The sequence below is a fragment of the Saccostrea cucullata genome, unplaced genomic scaffold (assembly GCF_032062105.1).
Source record: "Saccostrea cucullata isolate Sc308-1 unplaced genomic scaffold, CSIRO_AGI_Scuc_v1 ctg315, whole genome shotgun sequence".
Classification (NCBI taxonomy): domain Eukaryota; kingdom Metazoa; phylum Mollusca; class Bivalvia; order Ostreida; family Ostreidae; genus Saccostrea; species Saccostrea cuccullata.
This window is the reverse complement of record NW_026930873.1, coordinates 305,261-311,260: the sequence shown is the minus strand read 5'-3', so window position 1 is coordinate 311,260 and position 6,000 is coordinate 305,261.

Here is a 6,000-nt window from a genome sequence, read left to right as displayed (position 1 = left end):
AGGTCCATGTGTCATATGCTAACCTTGAGCGTTTATGCTCAGTCAGTGAGTGTGATACAATGTATTTATATATAAAAAAAAAGAAAAGAAAAAGTAGTGTGGCCTCTTGGTAAGTAACTTAGGTACGAAGGAGAGTACAAACACACAGGCACCTGGCGTTACTTATTTTTCTTTTTTAATAAAAAAATTTATACCCCTACTTAATAACATTTTGAACCTTTCGTGAAAGTATCTTTTTAAATTTCTAATGGAAACAACTGTAATGACGTTTTTATTTCGTTAATTTATAAGTTAAGTTCCATTTTTTTTCATTCCGGAATAAAGGATGGCTCCAGCATAAATTTCTTCGGGAAACGGGAGGGGGTTACATTGTTGTCCATAACACTATAAGATCCCAACACAAAAACCCTTCTTTATGGTTGGGGATAGGGTCGGCTTAATTTGTGGACAAGCTACATTCTTCCATATATATTCTCATTTTTCCTATCAACTGATGACAGTCATTTATCAACAAAAACGTACCAAATGAAGAATTTTAATGTCGTTCACCAATTTACATGTACTATTGTAAAATTTTAAACAATTAAAAAGATCGATTTCAACTCTTTGACTTTACATTCAAAGTTTTGATTAGAAAATAATGATTAAAACGAATTCAATTTCAAATCTTAATGCCGCTTTGTTCATTTACTAATTCCAATTCAGCCAAATAAGCGTTAAGAAGAGATTGCATGGAATATTTAAATTGTTTTCATGTAATAAAAAGAAAACAAACGGTTACCACATTTCACAAAGAAATGCATGGATCCTTTTTCATAGAAATCATGGCATATCCGTGAAAATCAATTAACTTCCGTAACTATAATTCTTTTATCATAGACTGACTGTTAAGAGTTTGTGTTTCTTGGGGAGGGGGGCAAAGTTATTTTGATATGGTTACTTTAATATTCTTAAATTTTAGTGAATTTGAAAAAATTCATCAGGTTTTGATTCCCTGACCTATATCCGCTTTTCTGGATCTGTCTATGGGGATATACTGAATAATGCCCAATTTTAATTAAACTGGAGTGAAAGAAGTAAGCCAAAAAAAAAAAGAACGACCCAAGGTAAATTAAATCATAGGTTGAAAAACATTATTAGTCTCAACAAATTCGTTTCTTTAAACCAAACTGACACACAAACATCAAGAAGACACCGTAGCATATCGTGGTTAACACATTCAGTCTTACGCCTATCACGATCTTTGGAAAAAGTTAGAATAGTTTGTGAAGCCCTTTCTTCCGTTTTACATACCTTTAAAACATAAGTGATAATATATTACGTGTATTTATCATTAAGTTATTTAATGGCATAAACTTGAGACAGTGTCTTTGTATATACTCCCCCTATATATACGCCTTCATTCTTCAAGAAGTATTCTACTCAAATCAAACATAGCATTTCTGAATCAATCGCAACAAAACGCAAATCAAGTATCGCACAAACACCAGCAATGATAGCACATTTCATCAAATTCTATAATTATTTATTTCTGTTTAACTTCTTTCGACTGATAAATGTTTCTCTTGTGATAATAAATGCCAATATTTTTTCAAAACTGTTTAAACTGCGATAATTTTATCAAAAAACAATAAATCTTAATTTCATGCAAATCACAAAAAGGATCCAAAAAAAGTATAGCCATCGCAAAAATATGTTGCAAACATAGTATAGCATTCACTCAAAACAAGAATAGCTAAATTTCTCTAAAAAGCGTAATTTATAGAAATCAGATGATGTTTCGTGTGTGAATTGAGGCGAAAACTTAGATACCATGGCTTTTACAACAGAATATAGTTTGAAAAAATTAAGAACAATTGAAATAATTCAAAATGAGCGAAAATCCCATTTTAACCCGGTAAATGAGAACGGTATCGAATTTCTGACATGTTTCAACTGAAAAATTTTCTCAAATCAATTTACATTGATTCTATAAACTTAAGGTTTAATAAGTTTCCTAATTTCTTAAAGTTACTTTTACCCATATTTTGCCTGCAGAATTTTCTTTTTTAGGCATAATGCATCAGAGTACCCAAAGCAATATAGCAAGTGATCCAAATCAAGTAGATTTTCGATTAGCACTTTGTATACAGTGATTATTGCACTGGACTTCAATATAATGTCTTTTTTAAATTATTTGACAAAGAGACTGAGTGGAAGATTCACATTTTCGGCTTTGAGAGTTCTCTTTGATATGAATCTATATTAACAAGACAGTCATTATGCAGAAAGATGACCATGAAGTACCTTAGTGCTGATTGTTTTTTTTTTCTTTTTTGCTTAAGCGACTATATTGGGTATAAAGATAGAATTTTTTCGTATTAAATTGGACAATTAGAAATTCTGAGAGTGATGCATATATGCATCAGGATAGATAACAGAATTACACCAGGATAGATAACAGAATTTACTCTGATAACAGTACTTTGGGCTGAGTTGTCATCAAGCAACACTTAATTTTGCTGAATTCTTTAGACGAAAAATAAATTTGGGTACATGCAAAACTTTCAGAGGAAACTTTGTATTGAGTGAACTTCTTTCAACTGCAAGCTACTTGATATAACAGCACTGCACTGCAATGCATTGTAATAGGTACACCTTATATACTAAGAGATCGAACATTCAAATCCTCTACACTTTAATTTCCTATACATGAAACTTCCATTGTAGGGGAATTACTATAAGAGCGGTACAGTCGTGTGCCAAAAGTGAAGATAATTTTATTTTTTCTATATATATTTTATTGAAAACAACATTTTTTAAAATCACAGGTATGACAACATTTCTTGACAGATTTTATCACAAATTTCTTGGTAATCCAATAAATTGTTGTAGTTGATATAAACAATAGTTTTTATCCGATCAGTATTGATATTTTAAAAATATTGTAATTTAACTGCGACATGAATTTTTAAGTCACATACTCACAATGAATTATATAGTCAACGTTGATCTTGAATTTTAGAACTGATGTCAATTGATAAACTATCTTTTAGTAAAAACTAAATATTTAACGATCTTTTAAAGAAAGAAAACTACACATTTTCTGGTTTAAGTACTGCAATAAATAATGAAATTGGACAAAAATTGACCATTTGCCAATGATTTTAAAAAATGTTGTTTTCAATGAAATATATAGAGAAAAAATAAAATTATCTTCACTTTTGACACACGACGTACTGTCTATTAAAAACAAAAACTTGGTCCATATTTGTTTTACTACCATTTCATGACAAAATATGTTGAAATGAACATTTTTTAAATCCAAATTTAATTAGTCTTCTTCGAAAAACTTTGGTATTCTTGTTCGGAAAAATCAAATGAACTTTGAAACGTGTTTCCTGAATGACTTTTAAGTTAATAGTTTTAGACTCCATCAAACAAAGCGCCGATTTCCTTTCTAGAATTAACAACGAAAAGCGCTTTTCAGTCCTGATTAGCACAACTTGTTTACCTGTTTAGTGAGAGAAACTCACACTAAAGTCAAACTTATCAGCCAACATCATGATCACCGTTATTTACTTGGAGTGACTCTCTAAAGTGTTATATAGTATACAAGCTTGTTATCCATTAGCTTTGCCTAAACATTTGCATAATATAATGCAGAGAGCAAAGATCGTTTTCGCCACGTTATTCAAAGGGTCATAATTTGAGTTATCGAACTTTGTAATAAATTTGCATTATGCAAATTTCACAACCTATATTCAATCGCCGAGAAAAATTGTATAAATAGGATGTCTGGAAGGGTGGATAGTGGGGGAATGTTTCTTTTACACTGAAAAATGTAATGGAACCTTGTTGCACTCTGATGCAGTACAATGCAACGCATGCGCATTGTGTTGTCTGGCAAATTGTCCAATCAAGGGCAAATTGTCCAATCCAAATAAACTTTGTCAATTTATTCCGGAATCGAATCAAAAAAAGGGTTGAATATCCACACTCCAATTATTTCGTGCTCTGAAAGAAAAGACTGGATAAGATTGAATTTAAGGAAGATGATACAAACAAACTTTTGTCAAAGAATTTGAAAATAACAACTTGGGTCATGTTTAAATGAATAAAATGAATAATTTTCATTGCATAGTTTTTAATTTCTCGTTCAAATTTGGACAAAAAAGCAATTTAAAGTGAAAAATATTAGTATAGATTAATAAGGATGGTTTCAGAAGGACAGACTTTTGAACATCACAGAGGGTTTACATCACTTTGTTGAATGACTTTTCAACACAGCTGCTTATTGATGATTTTATATCGAACGACTAATTTTTTTTCAAATGCAAAAATCAAACACAACTAATTAACACTGACTCTTAACTTCGGTACGCGCGAGCATGCTGTGAATACTTTTTTTTTCTAAAATCGAGACTATTGACAAGTAAGTCGATGGAACAAGGTTATCAGCATTTATGTTAAGAGTTTTGCAAACTCTATTTGTTTGCAAAATTAAAACAACCTGACATTCAGTGAAAGACTAATAGACGGGCTCCATCGTGTTAGTTAGTCTAATATTAAATAAATATAAAATATTGAGAGTTACAGAACTTTGCTCGTTTTATGGACATTTTTGAGCAAGTCTTTAATGCAATGTTGTATAGGCCGAAATAAGAAATGTATCGCTCATACGGTACCAGATACATAAAAATACTATCATAGAAAACAGAGTTCCTCGTAAAGAAAAAGTTTCAATAGCAAACAAAGTGCAAGAAGTATATATACTGTACATTTCTTCACATTTTTTATAATTCATTTTATTACATTTTGATTAAAATTAAACTGGAAAGCATTATACTTGATAAGTAAGACTTACTTTAAAACAAAAAACTAAAAAAAAAAAAAAGAAAAGAAAAGACCCCCCCCCCCACACACACACACAAAATTCCTAGATTAATCATAGAATTATACACATAGTTAAAATAATATAAATTATGAATTGCATAGTATTAATTTTGAAGAAAAATGTTTCGTTTCAATATGATGTTTTTAATATACTGAAAGGAAAGAGAAACGCAGGGTAGCATAATTGTCGATAAAAATTTGACCACATGACCGAAAATTACGAAAATTGGTCAGATGGAAAATTTAGTTGTTGTACATCAAAATCAGAATTACTCAACCTTAAAATTTATGACGTCACGTAGGGAAAACGCTAAAAAGCCCAAAACACGTGCAATTTGATAAGGACGTGTTTGTCCACAAATCTTGTTGCATTATTTGATGCATATGTATGGCACGCCAAATTCACAAAAATGAGCTAAACATAGTTTCACAGTCGATAAACTAGGTTTATCGGTTGTAAACTATAGTTTACGGACTGTAAACTATAGTTAACAACGTTAATCTATATTTTACATCCGTAAACCATAGTTAACGCGATAATCTATGTTTCACAACCGTAAACTATACTTAACACTGAAAACAATCATTTGCGATTGCAAAACATAGATTATCTGATAAATACAGTTTCACGATTTGTAAACTATAGTTTACAAACCGTTAACTATAGTTCACTATTTGATAAATATAGTTTCACGATTTGTGAAACTATGATTCACAACTCTTAACTATAGTTTACGATTGTAAACTATAGTTTACGAACGTGAATCTATGTTTATCAACAAAATCTATTGTTAACGCTTATTACAGACAGATAAACTTAGATTATCATTCGTAAACTATAGTTAACAACCGTTAAATATAGTTTTACAGATGAAAACTATACTTAACGAATCGTTAACTATAGTTTACGGTTTGTAAACTATAGTTTACAGTCGATAAACCTAGTTTATCAAATGTGAAACTAGGTTTATCTCATTTTTGTGAATTTGGCATGCCATACATATGAGGTATGCACATCGTTATTCAATATTAAGAGACATTATGAATTTATTGCAATCTTGGCACAGTTTACGGAAGTTGAATGGGGTCTTGTTTTCGAATTGCCTAATTAATGAAAAAGGCAAC